Consider the following 14,386-nt stretch of genomic DNA (forward strand, 5'->3'; position numbering starts at 1 on the left):
TCGTCCCCTGGAGTCATGACAGTGTTCTGTTTAGCTGATGGAAACAACATCAGCTTCAGCTGGATCTCTGATTTAAACACACTCCCTCAACTAGAGAACAGGAACAGCACTCTCATACTGAATAAAGACCATCGTGGAAAAGTCACCTGCTCTGTAGAAAATCATGTCAGTCGTGATCACGTTACCACTGAACTCCACCCATGTTCCAGTGAGTATGTTTTTTTTTTTGTTTCTAAATGATACGATGAACAAAAAACAATGAAGCATTTTGTGAACTCAGAGACAGCAATAAAAAAACAAACAGAAAAAAACAACAAAATACTTTATCAAAATTTGTGTAAATTTTGTAAATAAATTTACAAATAAATTTGGCAAATGGAATGAAAATGATTGAATTAATGAATGGATGAATGACAAAAGTCTCCAAATACATAAAAAGTAGAGCTAAGCTACACATTTAAATAGAAGCTGTGTGTTTTCAGTGGTTTTGATTGTCAGATACAATACATCAAGTTCGTAATTGATCTCAAATATAAATGCATGCTGTTGGCATGAAAAAATATATCCTGCTTGTTCAGTTAATATTATTAAGTATTATAATAATGTGATATTTTTACTATTCATTGAGTTGACTATTTTTCTTAAAATGAGCATACTACTAATTCAAACCATCCTGTCCCTGAATAAGCAGTTACTTACGGATACATGAGTGAATCAGAAATGCATCACAAAGCATATGCTTCTCTGGCTTTATATCAGAGCTTTGCTCGAGACAGGAGTAAAGTAAATCTTGTGAACTTAATTGTGTTTTGTGTGTTAGTCCAGTGTGAATTCACGCCAGTAGTCTCACCCTGACTGCTACCCTCAATCCTGTCTCGTTCTCAAAACTTTTGCTCACAGCTGTACTGCTTTTGCACAGGTTAATGAATGCAAGACCTTCAGTACCTGCATTTTTCTGATATTTATGTCTGCATGTGCTCATGAATGTTATGGAATGACAGACTCCACAGACAAAAACACAGAACACCCACACATGGCGATTTATTTACAAAATTTACACAAATTTAACCGGATGAGATGTGGTTGGAAAGATAAAAAGATTAAACCGGAGTGTCTTAACTGAAATGGTGTTGGAGCTGGTGGATGGATGATCACGAACAAAAGGAATGATCAACACAATGAGATGAGAGGGCAGAGGCATAGGAAGATTGCTTGTAATGATTATGAGCCATGGAAAGTCCTTGTCCGTAGGGGAGACCAGACGCTGAGTGACGGGAAATGAGGCGTATTTGTAGCGTGTTGGTGATGAGGTTCAGGTGTGTGTTTAATATTCGGGTGATTGGGAGTGTTGATTGGGGCAGAGCCTGGCGTATCCATAACAATGAAAAAAATCACATTAAATAGAGCAAAAAATTCTCATATTTAATAAGGATTTTACTCATGATAATAATTTTAAATTATGATGAAAGAAAAGACAGCTTAAGAGGTATAACAGCTAGACATGCTGTGAGAAAAAAAAACATGACTATAAAGAAAGTAAACAAGTAATCAGTGAATAAAACCACTGAACTGACAGGGCACAGTGGGAATTTCACTGATACGTAAATTTTTATAAATTGTACTTACAGTATTGTGAATTTACACTGCCAGCCAGTGAAAAGTCACACACAATACTCTTCAACACCCTTTAATATAAACCCTTCAATACCCTTAAAGATATAAACCCCTCAATCTGAAATCCTCAGGTCACAGGGCCTTTTCCATTGCTCCAAAGTTCAATCCTTGTGCTCCCTAACCAATTTAAGACCTTTTTTTTAGTAATAAGTTTTCTAATGGCCACACAGCTGTTTAGTCCTAATCCTGTGAGTTCTAATTGCATTGTGTGTAGGGAAATGTTCTTACTTTCATTATTAAATATGGCACAGATTTTTACTTTACAGTTTTTTTATAATGCAACTTCACCAAGTGTTTAAGTGTCTTTATTTACTTAATTTTTTCTGACCACTTTTCTTCCATAATGTTGAGCGTGTAGTAAAGTTCCTTTACTATCCTTCCAAGTTTTGATAATGTCTTGAGGGTTCTTGACCTATTTCCAGCAATCTCTTTAGTTGTTTTCTTTGCTTGATTAGTTAAATAATTTGACCCTTCTGAAAAGGTGATTTTTCTTTGTTTTTCGTACAATATACAGAAACAAGTAAATAGTTCATTTTTGGTGTCATGATAGAAGAAGAGATTCTGTATAAAAAATATATAAACTAATCATAAATAATTCTATTTCTGCAGTGACCAGTTCCACACAGTATACTATTGGTAAGACTCTTTTTTATTGTTATATTTCTGTGTGTGCTACAGTAATTCTATCCCTGAAATGATTACATTATACATCGTTCATACTAACAGAACCTAGCAAGACGGTCTTCGATACTTATTTTTTGCTTTCAGACACAGTGGCACTGAGCTATTATATTATGTACCAGATACTAAGTATCTTGTACTGTATGTAAACTTGCTGCAGGGTAACAAGACACAAACTCTCTCTCTCTCTCTCTCTCTCTGTCAGGTTTCTTGGTGTTTGTGTCTGTGTGGCTTCTCCTTCTGTCTCTGTTAGTGGGAGGGCTTTATTCCAGACCCTACAGGAGACAAACTATAACTGAGAGTAAGATTTACCACCAAGGAAAATTAACACATATTCAATTCATATTCAGAAATATAATATTATATATTCATTTTATATAATGTAAAAAAGGATGAATGTTTAGCTTCCATTGTTATTTAGGGACAGTGATCACCTGAGCATCATTTTCTCCCACAGATCAGGAAGCTCTGTAAACCTGGATTAGGATCAGAAGAATCAGCCCATGGCTGCTCAACTTCATGCAGCAACTCAACAACCCTGAACCACCACATAATGTATAACCAACAATAACAGATGTGTTACATTCACAACTAATCACATTTCTAATTTTTATCTACTTTTCAAAAACTAAACCAGCCTCATGACTCCTGCACATTCTTACTGAACCAATTACTTGTTTAGAATTGTTTCGATTAATCTTTAATTTTAAAGTTATATAATATAATACTGGATGTATATAATAATGAATGTAAATTTGTGTAAATAAATCCATTATATAATATAATCTTGTGTCTTTGTGTATCATGCAAACATAAAAACCACTTGTGATTTATTTTTTTTAGATCGAATATGATTATTTATTTATTTATACTCACTCATCTTCTATATCGCTTTATCCTGTATTCAGGGTCGCAGGGACCTGGAGCCTCTCACTGGAGGCTAAGGGCACGAGGCAGGGTACACCTTGGACAGGGTGCCAATCCATCGCAGGGCACACACACTCACACACCCACACACTACGGTCAATTTGGGAACGCCAATTAGCCTAACCTGCATAGCTTTAGACTGTGGGAGGAAACCGGAGTACTCGGATGAAAGTCCATCAAGCACGGGGAGAACATGCAAACTCCATGCACACAGAGACGGAAATCGAGCCTGCCCGGGAATCGAACCCGGACCCTAGAGGTGCAAGGCGCAGTGCTTTATTTATTTATTTATTTATTTTCTATTTATTTTCCATACATTTTAACAATACTAAACATTTTTTAAACTAACTAACTAAACTAACTGGTTTATATGTTTCTGACTGCACAGGGGATTCAGACATATTAAATAGGATTCTAGTGTAGGAAGTGTAGGAAATAAGGGAACAATGCTTCATCACAAGTAGACAAACAAAATTACCAATCAATCTTTGTACCTCACTTTAGCATAAGAAAACATGAACTTATTAATATTTCTTTGGGCTAGTTAATGGCCATTTAAGTGTGGATATATAACAAAGAAATTTAAAAAGATAATAATAATAATAGTAATAATAATAATAATAATTATTATTATTATTATTATTATTATTTTTATTATTATTATTATTATTATTATTATTTATAGGCAGCTTTCTCAGAACTTCAGGACACCTTACAAATTTATGTAAAAGAAGAAAGCATCAAAGCTACAAAATCAAACAGTACCTCTAAAATACATTGCCCACAATAGTGCACCACTAGGGGGCAACTCTGAAACAATGTACAGTACAAGTGTATGTTCTAATTTCCCTTTTTCCCCACACAAGATTATCATGCCTGCATTTTATTTCCCTTTTTTAAATAAAGTACTGTTTAGTATGGTTCATCCAAATATGAGACTTATTATTATCTGATCCTTCCTCTGCATCTTCTGTCTTTTACTTCCCTTTAAATCTAATAAAACCATTGTTCTTTTCCTTCTTTGTCCCATTGCTTCTGCCATCCTTTCTTCAGCCTCTTTCTTAATAATGTTCTTGGTTTCAGTCCATGCTCTGTTTGTTTGTGACTTTTTTGTCTACTATTTCATTTCCCTTTAGACTGCCAAAAATGTTATACTTAGTTCCATCATTTGAATTTAATACAGTGTTTGTTGGACACATTAAACAAACAATGTGGTTTTTTTATGTACTCCAACTGTAAAGCTAAAAGCACGGGTGCAATATCTCGCATAAAAAGTAGTGTTGCCAGCCTTCTTGCTAAGCACGAAACATTATTTATGTATCAGATATAATGCATCCAGGTCAACTAGGAAAAACTCTTTAATTAAAATACTCTCAGTATGGACTCGAGTCATTCCAGGAATCACTGTTTTTTTTCCAGGCGATTAAGAAACATCATTCCACATGTATATATATATATATTTGTGATCACTATTATTTTTTAGACCTACTATTTCAACTTAATTTTTAACAAGTTGTAGTTGACTAGTGTTAAATCTGAAAGATTTTTCAGGATACACCCTGAGTGCCAATCCATTGCAGGGCACACAAACATACACGCATAATTTCCATAAACACATTTACAAGCTCATTCACACACTACAGATAATTTGAGATCGCCAGTTAGCCTAATCTACAGGCCTTTGGACGGAAACCTATCAAGCACAGGGAGAACATGCACACCGAGACAGGAATCGAGTCTGGTCCGGAATCAAACCTGGACCCTGGAGGTGCAAGGCGACAGTGCTAACCACTACACCACGTGCCACCACCCTTAATAACCTGTTTGGGTTTTTCCAAATCTTCATCTATTAGTATACCTGCCATCACTACCTGACTTAACACTCTCTCTAACACCCAACTTTCACAGGCAGTAATCTCTATGCGAGCTTCTTTTTTTCAGTTCCCAAGACAATGCTTAAGTGTTAACATCTTTTGGCAAAAAAGACTGTTGCAATATACACTACTTACAATAAGTTAGGGATATTGTTATTTACATGAGTGTTTTTCCTATTTGCTCTGGATTTGAATGAAAAAGTAAAAGTTCCCTTTGATATTACTAATAATGTATGAAAAGAAACACCATTTTCATTATTTTAACAGGGATAGCCACAAATAACAAAAATTGACAATGTCAGTAGCGGATGTTTCCACCATTTGCTGCAATGACAGCTTGACAGAGACGTCTCATGCTCCTCACTAGCCTCATGATGTTGTTCTGAGGCAATGCGTTCCACTCTTCCACAAGTGCTTCACGCAGCTCACGTGGCGGTGGGGTACGATCGTCTCTGCTTCAACTGGCCCCAGACGTGCTCTATGGGGTTCAGGTCAGGGGACATTGATGGCCACTAACGTATGAGGCACTCCAACTTCCTGAAGTCAAGCTGTGACAATTCTGCCACGATGTGGTGGAGCATTATCATCCATGAAAAGAAAGTTGGGGGTGTGCTGGAGGCATTGGGGGATGATGATGAGTTCTATGATGTCTCTAAGGTAAGAACGTGCAGTGACTGAGCCATGTACAATAACCAAATCTGTTTTGCGCTGACTGGTGATGCCTGCCCAGACTGTTGCACCTCCTCCACCAAAGCAAACCCTGGGGACCATGTTGACCTCAGCATATCGCTCACCTCGCCTTCTCCAGCAACGCTGACAACAATCATTTCTGTGCAAGGTGACCCAACCACTGCTGCATTGTCCAGGTCACATGGTCTTGTGCCCACTGCAAACATTCACGGCTGTGTCTTGGTGTCAGTTGAGTCACCTGCAACGGTCGTCTGGCATTCAAGCCAAAGCGGTGGAGTCAAAGCGGTGGAGCAGTTGCGAATGGTTTGTGTGGAAACCCCTCGCATTTCGTAAACAGGCCTGCAGCTGTGTGGCAGTTGCATAACGATGTCTGAGTGCATAGGTCCTTAGGTACTGGTCATTGTTGCGGTCTGTCACTCTCGTGGCGCTGCTTGTCCGTTAAGTGACGTTGTGTGTTCATGGCTGTTTGAATGATAAACTTGGAATGACTTACTGACAATATCAGCTTTTTATACCCACAAAATGTTGAAATTGATGCCACATTAAAAAAGGTTGTCTTTTGGGATAGGCTCCAATATAAGGCACACCTGTACACAATGAAATCATTACATGGAAAACACAAAATGACAATACAATTGCCTCCCTATCCCAAAAATGTCTGAAGTCAAACAAACACCACAAATATATATATATCTCATGTTTTCTGTGTGTTCGTGTAACCCTACCCAAATTTTGGGGTAAGTTAAGATAGCTTTCTCCTTTGAATGTTCAGCTGTCATCAACAAAATACTGTATGATTTTCATTACCTATTTTCGAGCAGCCATCCCATGATTTTTTTTAATGTTTATTACTTTTCATTTAATTTGATTCAGCATCTGGCTGTTACCGTTGGTAACCACTAGAGGCAGCATTGAGCGTTCTATATTTATTTATATTTCTTTTTATATTTCTTTTTTTGTTGCATGGCAGAGAGTAGAGAAGGTTTAGCATGCTTTCCTGCACATGTGCAGCCATTACAGACTAACATTTCGTTTTGTTTAAAATTGTCATTTCTTGTAAATAGGTAAGCAACAAAAGTATTAGTTTTTTTCTTTCCTCCTTGAATTTGTTTTATAAAATGTTAAGAGATAAGTTTTGAGGTTGTAGAGGGTATTAGCTACAGTGCTAGTCAAATGTTTAGCATCCATATTGTTAATATATGATGTAAAAAAAATTTTTTATGTATTCCAGTAAGTTTTCGTTATGGTATTGCTACAGTTTGGAATGTATATACTGTATGTAACTTTTATGAACTTTATAAAAGAAGTATATTCTTCTTTGTCTTTCGGCTGTTCCCTTTCAGGGGTCGCCACAGCGAATCATCTGCCTCCATCTAACCCTATCCTCTGCATCCTCTTCTTGCACACCAACTAACTTCATGTCCTCACTCACTGCATCCATAAATCTCCTCTTTGGTCTTCCTCTAGACCTCCTGCCTGGCAGTTCCAACCTCAACATCCTTCTACCAATATATTCACAATCTCTCCTCTGAACATGTCCAAACCACCTCAATCTGGCCTCTCTGACTTTATCTCCAAAACATCTAACGTGGGTTGTCCCTCTGATAAACTCATTCTTGATCCTATCCATCCTTGTCACTCCCAAGGAGAACCTCAACATCTTCAGCTCTGCTACCTCCAACTCTGCCTCCTGTCTTTTCTTCAGCGCCACTGTCTCTAAGCCGTAGAGCATTGCTGGTCTCACCACTGTCCTGTACACCTTTCCTTTCATTCTCGCTGATACTCTTTTATCGCACAACACACCTGACACTTTTCTCCACCCATTCCAACCCCGCCAGTACCCGCCTCTTCACCTCCTTTGAACAAAAAGAAGTATATATATATATATATATATATATATATATATATATATATATATATATATATATATATATATTTTGCTGCATGTCAGAGAGGAGAGAAAGTTTAGCGTGCTCTCCGGTGCACGTGTTTAGCCTGGGATTTATTTTTGTTCAAAACTGTCATTTCTTGTATAAAGTCTGGAAAGGTTCAACGCGGTCAAGATGGTGCTTGTCGTATGCTAAATGGTGGATGCCCATGTTCAGCTCAACGTCGGAGGTTGTGGACAAAGTGACACTCAAGATGGGCGCCGCTGATGTCTTTGACGGACAGAACTTTGTAGCTTTTTAAATTTCCAAGTTTCAAGTTTACTTCAAGGTTCACCTTCCCAATATTAAAAAGTGCATTATTTCATAAAGACTAAGTATGTGTCGTTTTTTTTTTCTGAATAGGATCAGTAAACTCTAAAGACCTATTTAGTAATTGTGTAAAGGTTATGCATGAGGTAACTAGCTAGCATAGATCATGCTACCTGGACATAGAGACTTGAGATGTTCTCTTATCAATTTACTTTTGTATGGACTAAGTGGTTGATTGAAGTCTGGTTACATTCGCATTGAGTGGAAACCCTTCTGAATATCTCAAGAAGTGAATTTGCATAATAGGTCCCTTTCAAGTAAGTCCCATAATGGTTATATTATAAATGTGGGTCTATGGTCAGTGGAGCTTGATGATGGGATTAGAAAATATATAACATAAACTTTATGTGTGCTGCCAGTTGTTTAAGCCAGGTGCTGGATGAGTATGAATTTGAAAAGCAGGAAAGAAACCAGGTGTCCAAGTATTTCCTTCATGGTGTAGATGTGACATAAAAAGTGACATGACAATGTACACCATGGTCCTACCAGCTTCCAAACCATATTGTTGCCCAAGTGACGAGTTTAAAATGTTACTACTGTTGAATTTCATCCTGCTCTACTTTCTGTCCAACAACATATATACTGTACAGGATGTGAGAGATTTTAGCTAACTATGGAATTCCTTTATAACACAATAAATATACAGTAATATGAATGCAGTAAAAGTAGTTTCAAGTTTTGCTTTTGTAGTTTCACATCACTCATGACCATGATTTTTAGCACAAAGCAAGGACTGTTCTCTGGATAAAATGAGAATACAGGTCTTCCTTGAAATCCTGTGGATTTTCACACAAGATCTTTACATGGGTAGGTTTTATCCTCCTAAAATATGGGATTCATTCATTTATTAATTGTGCAGTTTATGCTTAATGAAATTAAAAATGTAGTTTCAGCAAGAGGGTTTAGACTTGAGTATGTCAGTCATCATTTTATTTAGCACTTTCTGTAATTCACAAGAAAAAGAGGGAGAGTTGGAGTTTTTGTTGTTGTACACATTTTATTTTTAAACAATTTAAAGAGGTCATACGGTCCTACATGCACTTTTTCAAGCTGTTTGGACTGAAATGTCTGTTAGGAGAGTGTGTACACAACCACTCTACGATGATAGAGTCGCCGAGTGATTTTCTTTTCATTTTTTAAAATAAGATGCCCCTTCTGAAATCAGGCCAATATCAAATGCCTGACGATGTGACGCCACACCAACAGAGGCCGCTCCTACTATAGTTGATTGACACTGGTGTTTTAGCAAAGACCCGCCCCGAGTGAGAAGAAGCTGTCGGCCATTGTTTTTCAACGCTGGAGCAAAATGTCGCCAGACTGCTTTATAAATGATGGTCAATATAAAGCAGGTTTTGCAAGAAAGCAGCTCCTAAAAAATGGATCTGTACTAACGCTTCGTGTTCCTGCTTCATCTTCACCAGGCTCGGTGAGTGTGATTTCTTTTTCTATGAATCTTTGCAGATCGCCTTTTCTAATAATCACGATGAATGCTGAAGTTAACTTACAGTCTAATAGAACATGGTTATGTCGTCTTCTCTATGTACATTCATCTCTATATAATTCCTAATCGCACGTTTATAATAAACAATGCATTAAGGTGATTGTCTAGTTGCAAACTGTGTACGTAGTCGGAAAACTATATTATGCCTTTGTAACTCTGGATGGTTTATAAGTGTTTGTCAATGATAAAGAAGTCATGTAAACACATCAGTAAACACATCGCGTTCGTATCTCTCTCAGTACGCTGCTTACCCTATGTTAGATTCTCCGCTTTTTTTTGTCGTTGCTCACGGCAGCGTAACAGCCCGTTAATTCATGCCCATGCAGTGATGAGAAAGACAAACGAGTCGATGCATGTCCATTCTTTTAATTAAAACAAACTTCTGGGTGGGTTCCGTACTTAAATCAAACCAAAAACTACTTAAGAAAACAGGCTCAGGCTCTATATTCCAGAAAATCGCACTTTGGACTGCATTACCCACAAAGCATTGCCCGCACTGCTTTGTGGGCAATGCTTTGTGGGTAATGCAGCCCAAAGCATTGCCCACACTGGACTACACTCCCGTGGCTATACCCCACGTGTGTTGTGAAGACACGCCCCACAGAACTGGGGGGGCGGGCTAGGCAGAGACCATAAGCATTTAAAAGAACATGCACTGAAATAGGTTGCTGAGAACAGCGCTAGTTTTTACCAGGTAAAAGTAGTATTTTTTTACACAACCATTGAGAATTTTTAAGTAAAGTATATTATAAAGTTTTTATTAGATATAAGAATCATATTAACATTTAATGAAAAATGGGACTGGATGACCCCTTTAAGGAAAAAGCTGTTTTTTCATTTTTACATTTTACATTACGCTACACAATTTTACATTTACATTTTACTTTCCATTTTCATTACCTTTATTTGATCATTGCTTGGAGCTGGTTTCAGTTTCTTATTTCCTGTTGTGAGAGTTTTGAGCATTTTACGTAATCCTGGGAATAGTGTGTTAACCACAGTGCCTTCTTCAGCTGAAAAAATTCATTGATCTGTAGTTTTTTGTGGTCCGTCAGTTTCCAGTAGTTGTTTTTTGTTCTCTTGCGCTCGTGTATCAGATGTTAGGGACAGGGTTACTGTTAGCGGTGTCTGTGGGGAAATCTGGTGTTGTACTGTACTTGCGGTGTCTGTGTTGTGTTTGTCAGCCAGGTGCAGTGTTTCTCTCTGTGATGCCGGTGTCTGTGGTTCAGGACTGACCTGTTTGAGTGGAGACTGTGGTGTGTTGCTGTTTCCTGGCCGAGTCGCCCTGTGAGCTCCCTATCTGCACAGCTCCGTGCGGACAGCTCAGCCTTTTGTGCCGACATCACTGGACTCGAAGCACCTCAACTGCTTCATGGTGGCGAAGTCAGTGTAGCTGGTATTCCCATACTTACACTTAAAAGTTACATTTAATGGTCACTCTTGGTCGTTTAAAAGTATTAGAACTTGCCCGCGGCTGGACAAGACGTGTATCATGCAGGAACTCTTACGCCCGAGGCCGATGGGTTTCATGGGGCTGGTGAATTTTCCAAAGCGTGCCAGCTCCCATTATCTGTTCATCCTTGATGAATGAGGAGACGTTGGAGATCACCACTCGTGTTGCTGGGGCAGATATAGGGGTAACCTGGTTCATTGACCTAGTAGTTAGTATATTAACACAGTTCTAAACACTATAGTTCATTTTTTTCTGTTAATCTTTTTAAAAAAGTTACATTTATTTGTACAAGCATGGTTTAATTTAATTTAATATGGATGATGCACATAAGTTATAATAGCCTCTTGATATTGTTAAAAGAAAATCTGTTATTGACTTAGAAGCTCTCAAAAGTAAGTCTTTAACAGTAATGTTCCTTAAAATAATTTATTCATTGTTTACTTATTGTTTAGAAAATTGCAAGAAAAATATTTATGCCATTTCCAGGTATTGAAATTAACTGGGACTTTTGCTTTTAGATATACTTTAAATAGAAAAAAGCCCATTTTGATAAAGTTTTGACCAAAAAAGTAGTTTAATGTGCTTGTTTCTTACTGTTTGTGGTTGCTTATGTTTATTCTGTATATGAAATAGAAAAGTATTCACACACACACACACACACACACACACACACACACACACACACACACACATTGACCTTTATGATTATATAGCAGACCCTTGTGGCAGGGTTGCAAGACAAGGTCTCTCTCTCTTGTGCAGATTTCATTGTGTTTGTGTCTATGTGGCTTTTTGAAGTCATCATCCTGCTGTCGCTGTTAGTGGGAGTGTTTTACAGTATATCTACACCAAACACTACAGGAAACAGAAGAACAGAGTAAGACTTAGAGCTTTAATAACATTGAAAATGCTCACATCAATAAATACCATATTTACTTATATAATTTTATATATTAATTTTATACAATGTTTAAAAGTAAAGACAGAAGAACATGTGCAGCTAGAAAATCTAATGTCTAAAGCTTCCATGGTGATGTAAGAGCAGTGATCACCTGAGCATAATTTCTTCACACCAACCAGGAAGCTAGGCAAACATGGAATAAGATCTGAAGAATTAGTCCATGGCTGCTCTACTTCATGCAGCAACTCAACAACCCTAAACCACCAGATAATATATAATTATCAATACCAGATAATTACACTTTTACATCTACTTTATAAAAAATAAACTGGCCTCATGATTCCTGCAGATTTCTTCAGAGTCTGTTTTTTAAGCTGTTTTGCTTATATAACCTCGGTCAGGTGACGCCATCTGATGAGACGCACCTGCAGGTTATAAATAGGAGTAAACCGGAAACATTCCTCAGATTGATTTGAGGGGACGTCCGGTCACGTTGGCAGTGCGGCATTGGAGCGCAGCATCTCGTTCCCGCCTTTTCAGGGAACAGGGTTACAGCAAAGTAACCCGAGACGTAGGGCTGGGCGATATGGCTGAAAACTGTATCACGATATCAGTGTTTTATATCGGTCGATATCGATAATTATTGATATTTTTACGACCCATTTAAAATAAGGACCAGGAGAAAAATATATTACATTTAAACATTTTTATTTTAAACTTAACCTTCCTCTGATCATATCATGATCAGATCTTATCATGGTTATTAACATTTCTGTCTTAATAACTGAGGGGACAGTTATTAAGACAGAAATGTTAATAACCATGATAATTAAAATGTAAACATAAGTCTAAAGTCACAATGAACACTTAACAATACATTTAAGGTGCAAAATAAAAGAAAATGTAAGAAATGCTTAATAAAGTGTAGTAAAATAGGTGCATTTTCTGCTTTTGAAGAGAAATCTAGCAGACCAGCATGAGACAACGACATGGCACAACCAAACATACTGTTACATGATTGACGTTAATGTATCACTCCCTACGTTGCTAGGTTACCAGAGAGCGAGTGCCTTTGTTAATGCAACTGTCATGGGAAACCGGAAGCGGACCAGAAGACTAGTGGCACTAGCAGTTAGCCCTTGTAGAGTAGACGGTAAATCTAAACGCAGAAATAGCGCGAACAGGCAGGATAACCACGTGAGTCATTGTAAGAACTCTCTCATGCCGAGAGCAAGAGTTTACACAATTATACCCGCTGTTGCGGGAGAGAGGTTAATTTTACGGCAGCTGTTTACGGGAGTGTAGTCCAGTGCAGGCAGTGCTTTGTGGGTAATGCAGTCCAATGTGCGTGAACGCGGAAATGTGAGATAAGCTGAAATATAGAGCCTGAACCTGAGACGTTTCCTTTCAAAGGCTACACTTGATGCTGCGTGAAAACGCTATGGAAACAAGAATACCAATGCCGCTGCATTGCAAGTGTCTGGACCCCCGGGTTGTGTAGCGTGTGTGCACAAAGACTGAGGAGGTCTCAGAACAATCTCTGGGAAGCTAACTCGAGGACCCGAGAGCCCGGAGTAGCAGGAACATTCAGGCTATAAAATCTAACAAATGTGTGCAGAGAGGACCAACCTGCCGCGTCGCGCACTTGCTGCAGGGGAACACCTCTCGCCAGAGCGATAGATGAGGCAATCCCCCAGTTGAATGAGCCCTAATTCCTAGAGGCGAAGTGAGCCCAGGCGCCTCATAGGAGAGGGCAATAGCATCTCTCAGTGTGACAGAGTCTGTGTAGTGGCGGCCGCCCCCCGATTGCGGCCCCCATAGCATATAAAGAGCTGTATGGCGTCAGATTTATGTCAAAAGTCACGAGCGCGTAAGACATGCTCACGAGCACATTATGTTATTTCACACGCGCAAAAATGAACCTTCAGGTGGCATGATAAAAGTACTCGCGCACAAATTCAACAACCGGAAGGTGTACAGGCAGCTGCGCGCGAGCGCTGTTTTGCTCGCGCAGTGGATTTCTGCTCGCTCGAGTCTAGATGACTTTTGACAATTTGGGGGCGGAAACCAAGGAGGGCACTGACTCTCTTATGATTGGTCACTTTCATCGTAATCACACCCACAGGGACATCCTTGTACCTTGATTGACAGCTCTCATTACAGGAAGGCACGGAGTCAAAGTATCTGACGGAGTTCAGTCATTCAGTTAACACTGCACAGTGGACGGAATGGCGGCTACACCTGAAGATGTAGGCGTAAGTGATATTGATCTATGAAGGGGGCTGTGTGTTTGACAATGTAGCAATTTAATCTGAAATTTGTTTGGAACATGTAAGTAGCTGACATAAGCTAATCACCTTAACTAGCAAGTTTTAGGCTAGCAAACTCAGCAGGGGCTAACGTTAGGTGTCTCTCAGCAAACTAGCG

This window comes from Clarias gariepinus, chromosome 16 (assembly GCF_024256425.1).
Source record: "Clarias gariepinus isolate MV-2021 ecotype Netherlands chromosome 16, CGAR_prim_01v2, whole genome shotgun sequence".
Taxonomy (NCBI): Eukaryota; Metazoa; Chordata; class Actinopteri; order Siluriformes; family Clariidae; genus Clarias; species Clarias gariepinus.